Below are 19,950 nucleotides of genomic sequence, written 5' to 3'. Positions count from 1 at the left end.
CTCACTTGGATGTTTCCAAAAACATTAATACAAAATAATCTTCGTTTGGAAACAAACTTATCACACCAGGCCCTCTTTCAAAGGCAAGTTAATAACACTGATTTTCAGCACCGGCCTTACAGTATCACACTAGAAGAGACTCTTGTTTCTTTGTGTAACCCTGGCTGTCCTGGAACCAGCTCTGTAGACCAGGCTGGCCTTGAACACAGAGATCTGCCTGCCTCTGTCCAAGTGCTAGGACTGAAGGAATGCCCCACCAATAATGCATTCGGTAGGCAGAGGCAGGTGGACTCCTGAGTTCAAGGCGAGCCCAGTCTATAGGCAGAGTTCCAAGACAGCTAGGACTACACAGAGAAACCCTGTCTTGGAAAACAAAACAAACTAACAAAAAACATTCTTTTAAATAAATCTATATACATACACATGTATACTATTGGTACTCCTCCATCAAAAGCCCCCTTTTATTGTCAGAAGTTCTTTCCTACTTTACATTAATAAATCTGTTCTCTTTGTGCATTTTCTCTCTCTCTCTCTCTCTCTCTCACTCACTCACTCACTCACTCACTCACTCACACATACACACTCATACTGGAAAAAGCCATACACAGTGGTACACATCTACCTGCAATCCCAGCACTGGGAACACACAGAGAGGGGGGTTGTACTGAAAGCAGAAAGATCTGGATTGTCAAGTCAGCATAAGCTACAACAGACCCTTCTCAACAACCCCTACACAACAAAAAAGACTTCCCTCCACATGGTGGAATCAACAAAAAAGCAAAAGACTTACAAGCTCAGGTATCAAGCTGTTATGATATCATACCAAAAGCAAAAGGGGCTTAAGACAATAATATTTCAGCAAGAGATGGGGGGGGGGGGGAGACGACTACACCCAACAAGAATCAGGGCACAAAATGGAACCCTCAGGTTAAGTAATAATCCCACCACTCAAGAGGCTGAGACAGGAGGAGCTTCACAAATTCTAAGATAGCCTGTTCTATTTGATGAACTGTAGGCCAGCCTGGGTTACATAGGAGACCCTGTCTTTAAAAACAATAACAACAACAACAACAACAAAGCTAAACTAAAAAGATGATGTTCCTCCCCCCCCCCTTCCACGGTCTTATCTCTGGCAATGGTAAATGAACACAGAAGACACTAATGAACTAGAAGTTCTTCCACTTGTCCAAATACACTGAGCCACTACAAATTTAGCTAACAGCTTTTCGGGCACATGTTTATGTTTCTATCACCTAGAAAACAAATTTCTTTCAGATGAGTATTACAGAAGTTTAAAAAAAAAATTAAAGCCAAATAAATTATAGAATACCTAGATAAAACATGTTAATATATGATTTGGTTTTGATCTTAAACAATACATTAAAATATGACAGGGCAAAATAGTGCAGAGGTTCCTCCATCTTGCATTCTTGCTGAGGCCATTTCAGGTTGAAGAAGAATTTGATCTCCTTAATGGAGAATCCTGTGGGAAATTACCCAACTCGATTCTAAGAATCCAAGATCAAGATGCTCCAGCTAAGTTATCTTAGATTCTGTTAAACTGCCTGCTTGTACAGAAACCTCCCCTGCAGCTGCAGAGCAAGACACCGGGATGTGGTTTTTCCTTTAAAAGCCTCTTCATCTAAATGCTTAGGGCCACACATCGTTCCCCAATACCTAAATGTAGTCTCAGGGTCTGAAATAAAGACTTTCAATTGACTATAAAGTATGTTGAGTGGTCATCTCTGGTGGGCTCCCCATACAAGATTGAAAAGATAAAAACACATATAGTTAATGTGGGTATAATCTACAGTTTGTTTTTGTGGGTTTTTTTTTTTTTTAATGTGTTCATGTGCTTTTAGATCTGGCATAATCCAGACAAGGTTGTGCAATTTATTAACTATTCTTGAATAACTTCACCAACTTTTATCAAGGAGAGATTAATTTCAGCAGATAAAGTAACTCCCAGAACTCCCATTCATGTCATTAGAATGAATAGGTCTTTACCTCCTTGTGTTACAGAAAATGCTAGGATTGATTGGTGGTTTTGTTGCTAATGTTGACACAGTGTAGACTAGTGGAAGAATTCCTATAGATCAAATGTAATAAAATGGGTAGAGGAAGAGAGAAGAGCAGGGGAAGCATATAAAGGTCTCTGAGTTAACCTGGGATTGACCTTCAAAGACATCCTTAAGAAAGTCTTGCCCTATAGCCAGCGATCCTTGAGCTCCCAATCGCCCAGCCTTCGTCCACAGTACTGATTTCTGGATACACCTACATGCCTAGCTTGAGGAGCTTTGTGATGATGAAGACTTAGCACTACAGCCTTGTGTGCTGGAATGATCTATCACTGAGCCACATTATTTTGAGGCAAGTTCTTGACCAAGGCTGACTTCAAACTCATGTGGGCCTTGAAACTTGAGATCCACCTATCTCAGCCTCTTGTGGTGCTAGAATTACAGGCATGAGCACCGTATAACCAACTGGGTTTTTGGTTAGTGTGTGTGGTTTTTTTTTAGGGGGGCGGATTTTTTGTTTTCAAACAGAACCTTACCAAAAAGCCCACACTAGCCTCAAATTTCCATTTTTTTGTATTCATTTTTCTGAAGATTTCTTAAAATTTTTAAATATATTTTATTGTATGTATACTAGTATTTTTCGCGCGTGCGTGCGTGCGTGCGTGCGTGCGTGTACCATGTGCATGCTTGATGCCTGGGAAGATCAGATCTCCTGAAACTGGAGTTAAGGATGGTTGTGAGCCATCAAGTGGGTTCTGGGAACCAAACCAAGGTCCTGTGCAAGAACAAGTGATATTAACCACCATTGAGCATCTCTCCATGCTGTGAAAATGTCTTCTATAGATCTGAGCAGCCTCCAATTTTGACAGTTTTGCTTCAGCCTCTTGAATGTGTGGGTCAGAAGTCACCATCACACTCACTCATACTCAGAGTCCCTTGACTTTTATGAACCAGCAGGGAACAAACAATAACAATTTTATTTAATCTAAGAACTTGGGAGGTGGAGGCAAGAGGATCAAGAATTCAAGGTCATTCTTGGCTACAAAGTTCAGGCCAACCTGGGTTTAGGAGACCCTATCTCAAAAGAACAAGTAAGGAATCGATGACCCACACTTTAATCCTTCCCCCCACACACACACACAAAGGAAGGTGACTCTCTGAGTTTGAGGCCAGCCTGGTCTACAGAGAGAGTTCCAGAACAGCCAAGGCCACACAGAGAAACTCTGCCTCAAAAAGCCAATGGATGGATGGATGGATGGATGGATGACTAGGGGGCAGAGGAGGAGAAGCTCATCTGAGACATAAAAGCTGATTGCCTCTATAAAGAATCACCACATGTAAAGCCAATGCTTGGGGAAAGCTGCAGTTTCTCTAGATAATAAACTAAGCAAGATTATATCCCATTTCCATATGCTATTCATAATTGTTTCATCATATCTTGAACGGAGTCCTCAGTCACTGAAGCATTTATACTACCTCAGGGTAGGGTTGACTCCCTCATGTCAGACCACAGTAAACAAAAGTTCAGTGTGAGTGTGTTAAGACAACTATGGGCTGTTGCAGTAGTGAAGCATGAATTTAGTCACAGTCCTTACAGAAGTACAAATGCCACCTGAAGATTTTGCAGGTATATTCAGTAAGTCACCAAAAAGCACTGTATAAAAATCTATTCTTAGTGGGGAGATGACAGTGCACACCTTTAATCTTAGCAGAGGAAGGTGGATCTCTGAATTTGAGTCCAGCGTGGTTTACAGGATTCCAGGACAGCCAAGACAGAAACCTGTCTCTCCAAAAACAAACAACAACAACAAAAAAATATTCTTAACTGTACTGTGATAATGATTGTACATGGCTATGCTTTTTAAACATATTCATGACACTGTATGGTTTTGAAATAGATTAATTGCGTCATGTGGGAATTTTATTCCCAACAAAGCTTTTTAAAGAAGAAAAAAAAAGGTTAAGCTTTTAATCTCAAAGGAATAGCTTTTATAATCACAAATATCTAGTTGCTGTTGACTTTGTTAAAATTTCAATGGAAAATAGAGCAAATGTCCTGGCAGCTTACAGACTTTGTAGAGATCCAAATTCTCTCAGAAAGAACAGCAACATCCAGATTGGGGCTTGGGGTTACAAGGAGTTTTGTTTTCTGGTTGTAGGATTTTCCCCCTTGTATAATTGTTCAAATTTTCTATCTTCTAATGTTCCTGTTTTATCCATTTGAGAAAATGTCCTTTAGAGTCATCCACGGAAGGACCAAGGGGTAGAAAAAGTCAGAATGCACACCTATATAGGAGTTTAGCCACTTTCAAATGGTAAATGATACATTTGGGCAATCCAATCAATGTACCTCTCTCTAGACCCAAATTTCATCTTCTTTTTATTTTTCTTATTACATTTTTGTTTGTGTGTATGTGCATACATGTACATACACACATGAAGTCAGAGGACAATTTGTGAGAGCTATTCTCTCCCTTCCACCATGTCTGTCTGGAGAAGGAGCTCTGCTGTGGGATGTTCTGTATGCTGTGAATGTGTTGCTCTATTGGTTGATAAATAAAATGCTGATTGGCCAGTAGCCAGGCAGGAAGTATAGGCAGGATAAACAGACACGGAGAATTCTGGGAAGTGGAAGGCTGAGTCAGGAGACACCAGCCCACTGTCCAGGAAGCAGCATGTAATGGCACAAGGTAAAGCCACGGAACACGTGGAGACATATAGATAAACAGAAATGGGCTAAGTTTACATGTAAGAGCTAGTCAATGGTAGGCCTGAGCTAATGGCCGAGCAGTTTTGATTAATATACGCCTCTGAGTGATTATTTTATAAGTGGCTGTGGGGTGCATGGGCCTGGGCAGGACCAGAGAAACTTCAGCTACAGAGCTCAGGTCATCCAGCTTGGCAGCGAACACCTTTACCAGGTGAGTCATCCCACTGGCCTACAATTTTCATCTTGCAACCACAGAAACCAACTATGTCCTGCTTCCTTTACAAGGCAGTCATGAGGTCTGAGTTCAGTGAATGCTGTTTAGTATAAAGCCTTCTCCTGACAGAAATATCATGTCAAAGCTCAGTTTCCACCATAAGCTACTGAGAGCCTTGAATATTGACTACATAAAATTTATACTGTATTAGTTAGCTGCATCTGCTAAAACAAAATTCCATAGGCTGGTGGTTTTAAAAACAGAAATTCCTCTCACCTCAAAATCCCAGTGAGTGCTTTCTTCCAGCCTTGCATATGGATATGTCCTGGCTCCGTCCTCAGAGCAGAGAAAGAGCTGTGGTATCCGGGGTGGTGGCTATTCCCTCTGCACCCCTTTCACTTCTTCTCTTTACTGATCTCATCACAACAGCATCTCTGGATGTTATCACCGTAGGGGTTAGATCTGGGATGTCTGGACTTCAGTTATCTACCTATACAAACTTTCTACTGACTGTCTTTGGCAGAAATAAAATCTTTGTATTTATTATCAGTATCCTTATCTACAGAGAGACAGGGTGGGTAAAAGATTTAAAGATGATTTACTTTAAACGAGGTTAAAGGCTACTTACTTAAGTTCAAACAAGATAAAGTAAAACTTCAGACAGATGAGGTTCTGAGGTGACAGCAGTGGCTAAGAGTTACCCAGGGTTCCCCTGTACCAGGTCCTGCTCTAAAATGTTCCTTTTCACCTTTGAAAAGTAAAGATGGTGTGAAGAGAAGGGGGGTCCACTGTCTGTACATCTCTCACTGTATTATATCGCTTCCATTTTCCTTGACACAGGAAAACTGAAGGACAAGAAGGAGAATAAGATGAAACCATGGATGACATGATACATAAATATATGTTTCATTCTATACCTTGTATTTATGAGCAAAACTTCTTGAGCAAATAGCTCAAAGACACAGAGGAAAATTGATCAGTTACAAGGGTACTAAGTCCTTTAGTTCAGGAAGTGAGATTCTTATGAGCCAAAAGATGTGAAAGGCAGAGAGCAGTATGATACAATGCACAGCAGCCTATGGAGTCCCTCAAACAATCCCACATACAAGGTCTGTTCTCCAAGTCTCCACAAGTTAGGGGCTATAGAAAGATTGAAGCTGAGCAAGCAAATCTGACCAAAATAAGAACTACAAAGGCTTCCTAGTAATTTAAGCTCCGATTTAGGGCTCACTATTGGTTCTGAGTGGCAGACTAAAGGCTGGGCTACCACGGCTCCATAAACCACTGGTAACTGTAAACTGTGGGTATGTACTCAGATGGTTATATACTATGTTCCAGGACATGAGTCACACCCTACAGATATACTCAAAGATGCCTCTAAAGAAAAACAAAGAACCTGTGCTAAGAAATAGTCTGATCACTGCTGGAGTGCCTGTAGGGGGTGCTCTAGAAGGGAAGAATGAGCAAGAGCACACATGCACAAGAAAGGCGTGGCACAGCCTATAATACTACTGTCTGGAAGCTAGAGAAGGATCCCATGTTTTAAGACAGCTTGGTCTTCATAGAGTTCCAGGCCAGCCAAGACTACACAGTAAGACAAAAAAGCAAACACATAAAGGAGGAAAAAAAGAAGCTATGGCTCTGGGAACTAACAAAACACAAAGAGGGTAATAGTAAATGCTGGCAGTGACAAAAGCTGGATCAGTGCAGAGCCAAAATGCTTTAAATAAGCACAGCCAAACATAGCTCTAACCTGTTGAGGTGGACGGGTGTGGTGGAACTCACCAGACAGAAGCAGAGGGAGTTCAAGGCCATCCTCTACTACTCAACCAATGCTGGCCCAGCCTAGGCTATGTGAGACCCTGCCTCACAAACAAAAGCAAGGGCTAGAGAGATGCTGAAGGGTGGAGGGAATAGTAAACTTGCTGCAAAAGCCTGATGGCCGGAGTTCCATCTCTGAAACCTATATAAAGGTGAAGGGTGAAAATTGACTTGAGAGTTGTGCTCTGGCCACCATACACACACCTACAGAATAGTAAAGATTTAAACTTTTAAAAAGCAAACAAGAAATGTACAGTATCTAGCACACAGTCACTGTTACAATAATTATATTAATTATATACTGCAAGTATGAGACCAAAGTTTCATTTCTCAGTCTTTATTATTCAGATAAATGGTCCTCAATAAAGAAAATGATGTAATTTTTTAAATCTATATCTATCTAGTAAATAAAAGCCAACAATACAAGGAAAGCTGAACATTTCATTGCTGAATGTATTGAATGTGAGGATACTCCATGGACAGAGCACAGCCTATGAAAGAAAAGTGACCAGGTAGACAGACAGTCACATAATAGGCCAGGGATCTAGCTCACCTATAGAGTGCTTGCCTCTCATGCAAGAGGTCCTAAATCCAATCCCTAGTATTGCCCCACCAAAAAAGAATATTCATATAAAGTAAACATTCTCCTGTAATTTCCCTGATAACTAAATATCTCTTTTAAGAGGGGGAAGCACAGTAACTATAGAGTTAATTCATCTTTAATCACACACACACACACACACACACACACACACACACACACACACACACACACTTGTCCCTACCCCAGGGTGTCATTGCACAGAACAGGCTGGCCCCAAACTCCAGAGTTCTCCTTGCCTCTTATTTGAGTACTGCTGGGATTAGAGGCAAGTACCACTAAATCAGCACTCTACACATATTTAAAATTCCTTGAACACCCTGTGTCCCATTCCCCAGTAAGGGGAGGTGTTAGTTTGATGTGGTAGGCATCAGAATGTTTTCTCCTACTTGGTGACACTGTCTGCGAGAACTGGGAGATGTGGCCTTACTGGAAGAGGTGTATCACTGGGGCAAGTTTTGAGAACTTAAAAAACTAGCACCACTTCAAATTGTCACTCTGCTTAATGCTTGAGGTTATAGGGGTGAGTTCTTAGCTCCTTCCTCTACTGTACTTGCCTGCTGCTATGCTTTCCTGATGTGACTGCAATGAACTCTCATCCCTCTGAAATGGTAATCCCGAAACAAACTTTCTTTTGTAAATTGCCTTGGTCTGGGTGTCACAATACAAAAATAGCCAAGAGAGTTAATTAATAAAACAAAATTCCTGCACAACACCTGAAACTATTTTTTCTATTTTACATTTTATTTGAACAAACTATTCGTTTTATTATTTTTTTGTTTATGAGACAATGTCTCACTAAAGAAAATATCCCACCCCAAAATCAGAGCCAAAGACATGACCAAGCCTTCAATAAAGTTGCCACCTGTGGAATTCCAGAAAGTAGGCAACCCCTATGACACTCCCTGAAGTCCTGAAGTCACAGAAACAGAACCTAATTTATCTCCCACCCTACAGTTCAGAAGAGCAGTTTCTGGGCCTGGTGAGGACATCATCTACCCCTCAGGATGTGGAGCACAGGACACATTCTCCCAACCTCTTAGATCAATAAAGGTTAGCTCTTACTATTTTAAGGTCAAACCAGGTCTAATCTTTTATTCTCCTCCACTGATTTATTACTAGTCCTAGATGGCCTGGAACTCACTATGCTGAACAGGCTGGCCATAAACCACAGAGATTCGCCTGACTGCCTCCCAAGTACTAATATCTAAAGATGTACACCACCACACCTGGACCTAAATTGTTCTTTTTACTAAGCAGTATTAATATGTATAGTTAAAAAAAATTAGTAATTTGAGTTTCTCCAAAAACCACTTCTGTTAAGTCTTCATAATAGTAGAAAAAGCACTCACTTTGAAGAATAGATTTGGACACTGTAATAGTATTAACTATCAACTTGACTATGAGAATAACCTGGGAGGTAGCCCTCTAAGCATGCCTGTGGGGAATTATCTTGATCGCAATGGGTGGCACCATTCTTTGGCTAAGATCCAGGACTACTTAACTAGAGAAAAGAGGCTGAGCAGCTGCTTGCCTTGATCTTCCTCTGTTTTGTGACTGGGGTCACAACAGGACCAGCTTCCTCAAATTTCCGCTGCTGCTGCTGCTGCTGCTGCTGCTGCTGCTGCTGCTGCTGCGACTTCCCCACCATGAGAGACTGTAACCTCGAACTGTGGACCAAAATAAACCCTCTCTCTCTCTCTCTGAAGTCGTGTTGTTCTATATTTCATCACAACACAGGAAAAGAAACTAAGCCCAAGATTAAACTTTGTGTCTCTGTTGGCTGGTTGGTTAATACCAAAAACCAATGACAAAGTTCATCACATACTTGACAAGCATGACATGTCAGCTATATATTAATGTGTTTCCATGTTTAAAATGATAAGACTAATGAGTAAACTAGTTCAACTACCTTTGAATGATCTGACCCATCAAATGGAGAGACTGCTCAGCAGTTAAGAGCACTCTTGAGGAGGACCCAGGTTTGATTCCCATTGCATACAAGGCAGCAATCAGCTCTAACTCTAGTTCCAGGAGATCTGATGTTTTCTTCTGGCTTCCTTAGGCACTAGGCACATATGTGGTACACAGACATACAGGCAGGCAAAACACCTATACACATAAAATGAAAAATTAAAAAAAAAAATTCTCCAATCTTGATCCTGAAAGGTCAGATAAAAAGAACCAAATTAACTCTTTCTGTTCTTTATGCAACGAATAAATCAGTCTGAGAAATCCTAAAGGCCATGCTAGAGGGCCTAATTTCAATTGTCATTTTATTCAAAGGAACACAATTCACTACTGTTGCTGAGGATCAAGCCCAGCAGAGACCTATTTCCACCCATCTATCTTTAAATTACTAATAGATAATCTGGTAAGCTCATGGTAATGAAGCTGTAAACAGAACAGCACACATCACCTGGGGGCTTCTGACTTGAGCCATGTCTCAAATACACAATGAGTGCGTGCTCTATTTTGTTCTTCTAAAGCTCAGCAGCCACACACAAACTTTCCCCTTTAAAAACCAGAGCTCTAGGGGATCACTAGCTTTGGAAAAGCAGGGCAAGGGAAACAGATCTGTTTGCTGAGGACTGAGCAATTATTTCAAATGTTAATGGCATGAATGCTTTGCTTTCACATAAAGATATCCTAAACATACCCACATTCTTTAAAATACCCACACAGAACTTACAATTAATTTTAAAATTAAAATAATTGTCTCATTTTACCCACCAAACCCAAAAGCAGCTGGCCTATAACCACCATGAAATCCTACACAACCTTGTAATGCACTACCAGTCAGCACTATTAAGCTGCAGTCTCTTGGTATCATTCTTTTATTCCTGCTCTGATTGATGCCAAACCTCTCACTTCTGCACATCACTCACTAGCTATCCTTTACATTATTAACTACAAGCATCAACTTTAAAAAGAATGGGGATATGAGCTAGCAAGAGGGTTCAACAGATAAAGGTACCCTGTCACCAAGCCTGATGACCTGAGTTCCATCTCCCAAATTCACATAGTGTAGAGAGAACAACTCCTGAAAGTTGTCCGACCTCCACACATACTCCATTACATGTGCAACACACACACACACACTCAGGCACAAATGAAAAGTTTTTTTAAAGGATGAGGAATCATAAAAAACTATCCATCTTCATTCTACCTGAAGGAATGTTTTAAATATTTTATGCAAATGTTATCTGATTTTTCTCCAACCTCAGGTATCTTCAAGAAAACCTAATTTGCCTAATTGTCTCATCAATAGAACTTTCAATGAAACAACACTAGGAACCAACACGTTCATACTTGTGCACAAAAGAGAACAAGGAAGGAATGGCTAATGAACTGGATCTACAAGTCTTCTTTGCATCTGTACAACAATAATGCTGCAATCAAAGTGTCCATCAGCACAGAACTGCAGAAACTTTCCCTTTCCAATATTCGATGCTTAAAACTGACAAATCCTGACAAATCAACACATTTACTTAATGTCTTTTTTGGTGGTTGTTTTTATTTTTATTTTTCTTCTCAAATACTTTCTTCCTCTTTATTCCAGAGATGAGCCAAAGTGTGTTAACAGTGGCTAATAAATCCTCCCACTGACATGAGAAATGCCTTTTTATCCCACAAGGAAAAACAGATCACTTACATAATGTTTAGCTTGTTTAACATTGTTTTGTTGTTATTGTTTGTTCACTGACTTGTTTTTGTTGAGACAAAGTCTCAACTCTAGCTATTAGCTCAGGCTGGCCTCAAACTACTCGCCAGTACATAACTAGTCCTCAACTGCACTAAGCAGTAAGTGCCGGATTTACCCTGAGCACTTCCATAGAGTGCTATGGTTGGCAACTGAGTGACAGTTTGGATATGGTTCTGTATTAGAACATTACTCCCCAGTGCTATGGTGCTGGAAGGGTCTAGTAGGAAGTAACTGAGTTATGCACGAGTGGACCGATGTGAAACAGACTAGTGTCCTGAAAGTCACCCCACTCCTGCTCACTCACATTTGCTTTCCAGTCCTTTCGGCCTTCAGCTACAAAACAAGGCCATTATCAGGATCATGAGCCAAATAAACTTGTAATTGTTCTAAATTACCCAGTCTAAGCCAGGCACCATGGCACACACCTGTAATGCCAGTCCTTAGAGATGGAGGCAAGAAGATCAGGAATTCTGAGAGCCTACACTTCATGAGACTCTGGCTCAAAACTAGTAATAATTAATTAAAAAATAAATTGGAGCAGGGTGGTGGTGGTGCACACCTTTAATCCTAGAACTCTAGAGGCAGAGGCAGGTGGATCTCTGAGTTCAAGGCCAGCCTGGTCTACAGTAAGTTCCAGGACAACTGGGTCTACACAGAGAAAATCTCTTTCAAAAAACAAAAAAATAAATAAAATAAAAAATAAATTGGAACTGAAGTAAGGGATCATTGATGAAGGGCACTGGCTGTTATTCCAAAGGACCTGTTTTAATTCCCAACATGCACACAGTGGCCTCTATCTATTAACTCCAGTACCACAGGAGCCAATGCCCTCTTCTGGCCACCTTTGTAGCCGCCAGGCACACATGTAGTGTACAGACACATTCCGGCAAAACACCTACACACTGAAAAATCTTAAAAAAAGAAAAATATATAAGCAAATGACTCAATCTGTGGTATCCGCAACAACAGAAGCAGACCAAGACATGATACACACCTTTTAGGTAGACTTGCTGTTTTCCCACATTGGAACTGAGTAAAAGTCTGCTGAGTTCCCTGATAATTAAATGTCAGCATTACTGTTTTCAATGTTTTTCATTACAAATATGTACATCATAGATACTGCACTTAAAAGGGCAAGGCTAAGGCTCTATTCACCTTTAATGTTTAGAATCAAAGACCTTGTGTTAGGAATAACAACCAGCTAAGAGAAGAACTTGTGAAATGCTGTTCGCCTGGACCTAGGACACACCTCTACTTCAGTTTCCATCTTAATACAGCAGTTTCTAGCTGCCAACATAAACCTTTCAATTTTCCTTCATCAGATACATCGTAAGATTTTCTAGAAAGTACATCGTATTTCCTCACCCCAAGTTATTTTAAGAATCCTCTTCTCGCCAGGCTGCAGTGGTGCATTTAATCCCAGCACTCGGGAGGCAGAGGCAGATGGATCTCTGAGTTCGAGGCCAGCCTGGTCTACAGAGCGAGAGCCAGAACAGGCACCAAAACTATAGAGAAACCCTGTCTTGAAAAACCAAACCAAACCAAACCAAAAGAATCCACTTCTCTGATCACTTGAAAAGAATGTCTATCTGAGCTAATCTCTTCCACCCAGCCACAGCAGGTCCAAACACCACTCCACCAGGAAGAAAATCCCACACTCTGTGAACACATGCCCATCAGGTTTTTCTGTGGCCACTGCACAGTCTCTGAAGCCCATGTCAGTGATAACAGTGCTGCACAATCCTCTGTTGTCACCACGGGCAGAGAAAGGGGACCAGTCTAATTACAATCTGTCCTCGGCCTTCAGAGCCTGACTTCATCATGGGCCTATGGCCAAAGATTTATGTCCATTCAATCTTCAATATTGAATAAATACTTTCTAATAACTTGGCATCAGCAACGTTTAAATTTATGTTAATAAGCACATGCCCCTGAACAGAAACCTCTGAAACCCTTCTATCAATCACCCAGGCCAAGCCAAAGCACTTTGGGACAGGGTGAAAGGGGATAAAGGACAAAGAGGAAATGCTCTAGTCAATGCCAGTGATACTAACATTTGTTTGAGTTCCACAAACTAACACTGGACCAAAGAACAAAGACTCCCTTCCTCTCTCCTTTTTAAACAATATACTGGCTTCCTATTATAAAATCATGTTTCCACTGGTTTCTTGGACTACACAATAGCAAGCAAAAAACCCTTTGACCTTGGAAAATCATGGTCAATATATATTAATATTATATGCTTCACCAGTTTCCTCAAAACCAAAAATAAATTTCTCACAAGTAAACTATTACATGAATAAACAAAGGCTTGTTTTATTGTATCATCTGCTGAAAATCAATCATGGTGGCAATGGACCGGGTGTGTGTGTGTGTGTGTGTGTGTGTGTGTGTGTGTGTGTTAAGAAACAGCCAGGCAAATACACAAAACCTCTAACACACAGTAAAACTACCCTACAGGAACAGTCGGTGCTGTCTGCCCTAACAGCTGTACACAGTCGCACTAATGAAAATGAAAAGCTGGTCTGCAGAACACACAGGCGATTCAGAAACCCCTACTGGCAAGTTGTCATGGTTCACCACCACTCTTCACTGCCCTGCCCTGCCCTGTAGAAAGTAAATCAGCACATAGCTAAAGGTGCCTAAATGTTCATTCATACACACACACACACACACACACACACACACACAATCGTGAGCATTTCAGAAATTATCACAGCCATATAGACTGGCTGGAACATGTCCTGTGGACTATAAAAACAGTACACAAAGGAAGAACCACATTACATCAGCTCTCGCCTCAATTCATAAATGCAAAGCCGCAGAACAAGGCAAAAATCTAAAAAGCCTTTTTCTGGAAACCTTAGGGTGAATGAACGTGGGTTAAGTCTTTAAGTATGTTATTGAACGGGTCTCATTGATGCATCACTTTCAAAAGGCAAGGGGAGGGGAAAAGTGTAATCTTAGTCAATTTTATCATGCAAGGAGATCAAATAACATTTCCAGAGCAGCCTGCCAAGCACGAGCCCTGCCAGAGCACAATGAGCTCTCAAAGACTGGACTGAAGAGCATCATCTACTGGTCCCAGAGATCTTCACAAAATAGTTTCAACACTACTAAATTACAGAGTTGGCAAAAAACAAACCTCGTCCTAACTCAGCCCTGCACTCCCTCGGAGTCTGCTGGGCATCTGCACACCTGCCTCCTGTTATCTTCCCAGGCAACGTAAACATCCAGAAAGACAACCATCTTTTCCGGCCTGATCTACAGACGCTTACAAACAAGAGCTAGTTGTGCTGCTGGAAATAATTGCCCACAGAACGGATAGGATATTGTTCCCATGTGTGAGGAAGGTTTTAAATCATGTCTCCTTTAAATCTGGAGTTCCCTGGGAAGAAGGAACAAGAACTCAGTTGAAGGTCTTTGTCAACTCTGTTCACAGCTTTTCCTCAAATGTCTCAATCTTGAAAGCATACAGGAGCACAATTTCAAAGGGAAAATGTAATCTCATTTACCCCATGGTCATTCACATACCATTTCTTAGATTGGCCATATGGCTGAGGGGCCTTCAGCCAAACAATGCCCCCACGGAGTCAGTGCCACATGTGTGCCAGGAACTCTTAAAAGCTGATAGTAAGACAAAGTAGCCTAGTACAGGCATTTGTTTTCAGCAAACAGAAAGTGATAAAGCAGGTCTTGGAGCAGAAGAGGTTATCTGAGTAAACAAGAAGAAGGTGGTGGGAAGACCACCACCACCCACCACCACCCACCACCACCCACCACTACCACCACCACACACCCACCACCACCACACACCCACCACCACACACCCACCACCACCACACACACCACCACCACACACCCACCACCACCACACACCCACCACTACCACCACCACCACCACCACCACACACCACCACCACCCACACACCACCCACCACCACCACACACCCACCACCACCACACACACCACCACCACACCACCCACCACCACCACACACACCACCACCACACACACCACCACCACCCACACACCACACACCACTACCACCACCACACACCACACACCACCACCACCCACCACCCACACAAACATTTAAACTAAATGTAATCGTTGTCAAGACTAACCCTGTACTACAGCTATTTTGGTCAAGAGTCAAATCAAGGGTGATCAACATTCCTTTTATTACCAAATCCACTGAATTCATTTTATTTTTCAACTTAAATTTACTCCCCAGTAAGCAGTTAAGTTTCAGATCAAATTGCTACTTTTGCATTACATGCTGCTCATCTTTAAACAGGTTTTTACTTTCAGTAAGAAAAAACAAACATACCCAACAAATTATTTTAAAACTGTCCTTTCTCTGCCCCAAAGATGTTTCTTACTCTGTTTACTTTAGTTGAAATTTCCAGTGCTGCCAACTATGGTAACATTAAGAAACAATTCCAAATGGAATGTAATGGGGCACTTCAAATGCCAACTCCCCATTCCTAACATCAGTTCACACACCTATCTCCAGAAGCCCATACACCACTTGTCCAACTTCCAGCCCCAGGCCCGCGTCCCCCTCAGAGCACAAGGCCGGTGGCCACTTGCCTGCACGGAGGGCCAGTCCTCCTCCTCCTCCTGGGGCGCAGGGTCCCACAAACTCCAGGGCAACCGCTGGGCGGGCGGAGCCGGGGAGACCGGCAAGGATGGGCGGTGAATTGCACCTCCAAACAAAAGGAGGCCGGGCGCCGGCCGTGTGGGTGGGTCCCGGCTACAGCAGCCGGCCCTCGGCTGGGGATGCGCTGGGCCCACGGCCACAGCGCTCGCTCGAACTCCTTCAGCCCCGGCGGCCGGGCCAGCACTGCCACGTGCCTGTGACCCAGACTAAAGAGAAAGAGCAGCCTGCGCGCGGCGGCGGCCAGCAAAACCCGGGCTGGAACCAGGCCGGCTCCGCGCGCGCGCCCAGGCCGCCACCATGGGGCTAGCACACACAATGCCCGCCACAACTGTAGCTTCTTCCTTGCCCCGCCACCCTCATCCCCCAATCCTCCCAGAGTTCCTAACAGCCGGAACTGCGAGGCTGCGTGATTGATGGCAGCTCTTAATAGCGTGGTCAGCTAGAAAATGCATCTGCAAGCAAGATATTAAAGAGGCAGCGTATCCCTAACTGTGCTCAGCAGTTCACACATGCTAGTGCTGCCTCTGCCTCAGCCAGGAATACTAACTCTAAACCACCTCTGACATCTAACAAATGCAGATGACACAACCAAAGACCACAAGAGAGCATCACTGTTTGGTGTAGAACATTTCTGACCCCAATTTTCCTTATAATTAAAGAATTTCTCTAAGTGACTTGATTAAATCTCTCCCAACCGTCTCCAGAAGAAAATAAAGATCCAACTGTTACACAAAATGTAGGTTAAGTTGGACTTGACTGAAATGCACCTAAGAAAGCCAATAAAATGCACACTCTTTGTCATGTGGCTTTAAATTCACATGTAACTCATCAGCTGGATTCTAGACTTCATCATTAACTCAATTTGTAAGTTTATCTAAAGAGAAATACCTACGGATAATTTCAAATTAGTTTCTTACTCATCTCACAATGAAGTATGGTCAAAATATATCAACTTATTAAATTTTATTAAAATTAAATCGCACTACATTTACATCATGTATTCTTTAGTAGTAATAGCAAAATTATTTGGTCTTTTTAATAAAACATTCTAGGAATTTTTAAGAACTCTTGAGAGAGTATGAATTTAAAGTAGTAACCTTGGTATTGGCCCAAGCTGCAGGCTCAACATTTAAATGATCACTTCCGGTGCCTTCACAGGTGTTTACCTTTCACCAGCAGGCAAGTTTTCTCAAATGATTTTATACATGTTAATTAGACTTTTGAAGGTAGAGTAAATTTTCTGATTTACTTGGTATCTTCTTAGGCAGAGAAATTTAGACAAGATTAAAGTAAGTTTTTCCAAAATGTCTAAACAAATGAAAAGGAAGCTAACAGTAGAACCCACAGGTCCTGGCTTGTTGGAACGAACAATTAAGATATATATATATATTCATTCCAGCACCAACATGGCAACTCATAACTGTCTTGTAACTCACGTTCCAGGGGATCCAACACCTTCATACAGGCATACATGCAGGAAAAACATCAATGCACATTAAGTAAAAATAAATTGTATAAAAAAAAATTCTAGGGGGAAAAAAAAAGACCATCTTCCTTTAAAGGGGAAATCCTGCTACAAGAAACTGAAATGACTTCTAAGAGGTGATGAAGCCTAAGGCCTCTGGCACCCTGCAAGGTGTTGGTGATCAGTACAAACTGGAGGCCCTCCACCGTGTAAATCTACCTCTGCCACAAGCTCTACTAAAACACCATTCCTCAATGAGACCATTGTGAGACCTGAAAACGTGCTTCATAACTAAGCGCCTCTGAGATTACTCCGTACACGTGAGAGATCAAGCCCAAAGCCTAGCTACAAAAGCTGTTCCTTACTTAATCACACTTCCAATTCTCTAGCCAGCTAAATCCAGACACAGCAAAGCCTGGAGAGGATGTGCTCCTCATACCTCCCACCAACACACAGACCACTGAGAGTAAGCTTCTCTGTGCCAAAAAATGTACAGAGAATACACAAAATGAGAAAACAGTCACTGCCCATAAATCAAATATTCACAACAGACATCTGTGTGCTTAGCACAAAGTATGAAGAGCAAACAAAGCTTTTCTGACAGACCAGAAGGGTCTAGAAGAGCTGGTTCATAGTGAGTTGGAAACCACTAACAAGAATAACCAAACTGCTGTACTCCAGGCTCACCCTACACTGGCCTCTAGGAGTTCTAATGCTGCTTCAGCTGTTATTTGACCGTTTTTGTGCACACGCCCATATAGGAAGGTCAACACAACTGGGGAGGCGGCGGCTCGCTCTCTCCTTCCACTATGCAGGTCCTGGGGATGGAACTCAGGTCATCAGGGTTGGCAAGTACCTTACCTCACTGAGCCATCTCACTGGCCCTTTACAGGATTTGATGAAACACATACTTAGCTCTTCTTTCACAGCTTCTCCTCATCCACCCACACCCAAAGCATGGCCTTTCAGTTATACCTGTCTTTCCTTTTCTCTAGGCATCAGGATTCCTACCATAAGCCTACACTGCCTCTTCCACTGTGGTAGAAATGATCTCTGATGCCCCCTTCACAAGTAGACTAGCATCTCAAATAACCAGCTTCTATGCAAATAAATATCATATCTTCTATCAGCCTATAAATGTCTAATAAAGGTACTGATGAGATAGTTCAGTGGCTAAGAGATTTGCAACAAGTTTGACCACCTGAGTTCAATACTTGGGACAAACATCATAGAAGAGAACTTAAGTTGTCTTCTGACCTCCACAAGTGTACATATGGCACAAATATGTGTGCACACACGGAGTAAGATGTTGGAGAAGGAGGAGATGCCTAATAAAAGGCAAGATTTTTCTATCCATGTCATAAAAATGCAAACACTGTTATTTAAGATGATTTAGACCAAGTCTGAGATCCAACTAGCGCCCTCTTTGCCAGCTACAGGTCCTTTCAGAGTTAATGAGAACTGGATGTGACGGCATATGTTTTTAACTCCAGCACTGGGGAGGCAGAGGCAGGCAGGAAACCTTGTCTACAGAGTGAATCCAGGCCAGTCAGAGCTCCATAGTGAGGTCCTTCCTCAGTTGATGAGCGTCACACGCCGGCTCCTCAAGTCAAGCCCAGCGCTTCCTGCTTTCTGACATTTAAGCAATAGGAACCCTCACTGAGCAATGTAAACAAAGCTTAAAACTGAAAAGCACATTCTCTGATTATCAAAGTTTTACAAATTCTGCTCAAAGAAAGAGGAGTGCAATGAAGTTAATTTTTACTTTTTCATCTCTTTAAAACAAACAGAGCTGGAGAGATGGCTCAGCAGTAAAGAGCACTGACTGCTCTTCCAGAGGACCTGGGTTCAATTCCCAGCACCTACAAAATGTCTATAACTCCAAGATCTGACACCCTTATACAGACATACATGCGGGCAAAACAACAATGCACATAAATTATAAAAACAAACAAAAAGCCTCTATTTTCCAAGGACTCTTCCGACTAAGAGCTTCCAGTAGTGGTCATAGACCATTCCAAAACTACCTCCAAATGCTTCAAAGCAAAGACTTTGCCTTAAACCTTATTGATATGAGTTTGTAATTAAGGGATGTGCAGAGAGAAATAACAGCTAATATAACAAAGGTACACATTTTTTCAGGTGTTTTGCACATGAAAAAGACAAATTTTATGGAGTGGATGAGACAGCGCTAGATATGCCCAGCCTCACCCCAAACTCATCTCCATAACTGCTGTCAGTACAGCACGTGGGAGCACCTGGATCCTACAGGATCTCTTCCTGGTGGTGTCAGGTAACACTTCCTTTTGCCCTAAGCTCCATTCCACACAAAGACCAGCTCCTGGTTTCCTCATAACCTTCATTTACCAAAACCACCCTGTCAAGTAGAATGCCATTAACAGATAGTGGGAGAAGACAACACACACCTGTGATTAAGAGAAATGTACTCCATACTCTACAGGCCTCAGCATGCAGAGAAGTGAGCTGACATCTGACTTTACCCAAGTTATAATTAAATCGGAAGTCTACTAAACCAACATTAAAGAGATGACCAGGGACTGCCCACAGGGAAAACATGAAACACACTCCGTCAACAGCTAAATAAGGCCCACATTATTAAAGCCCTCAACCTCAAACTGATGCTGTCTGTCCTCTCTTCCTCTGCCAAGATGAACCCTAGCTGGGACCTCTGGGTTCCTCCTGAAACCACTGAAGGAAGCAGGAACACTACACCTTTTTTTTTGAAGA

General features: G+C 42.1%; 1 protein-coding gene across 10 annotated transcripts in view; it reads right to left on the bottom strand.

The window, feature by feature from the left end:
* Rere (arginine-glutamic acid dipeptide repeats) overlaps positions 1-19,950 on the bottom strand; it is a 367,324-nt gene that overhangs the window by 254,550 nt on the left and 92,824 nt on the right. For 2 of the 10 annotated variants that reach the window (XM_076565679.1, XM_076565681.1), the window contains exon 1: positions 15,668-15,807. The exons of 7 other annotated variants lie outside the window; for them this stretch is intronic. The gene's annotated coding sequence lies outside the window, so the exon portion shown is untranslated. Of the gene's footprint in view, positions 1-15,667; positions 15,888-19,950 lie in introns of those variants that run through there. One more of the 10 variants, XM_076565685.1, reaches the window with a different exon arrangement.

The sequence above is a fragment of the Peromyscus maniculatus genome, chromosome 2 (genome assembly GCF_049852395.1).
Source record: "Peromyscus maniculatus bairdii isolate BWxNUB_F1_BW_parent chromosome 2, HU_Pman_BW_mat_3.1, whole genome shotgun sequence".
In the NCBI taxonomy this organism is placed as follows: Eukaryota; Metazoa; Chordata; class Mammalia; order Rodentia; family Cricetidae; genus Peromyscus; species Peromyscus maniculatus.
This window is presented reverse-complemented; position numbering and strand designations above follow the sequence as displayed.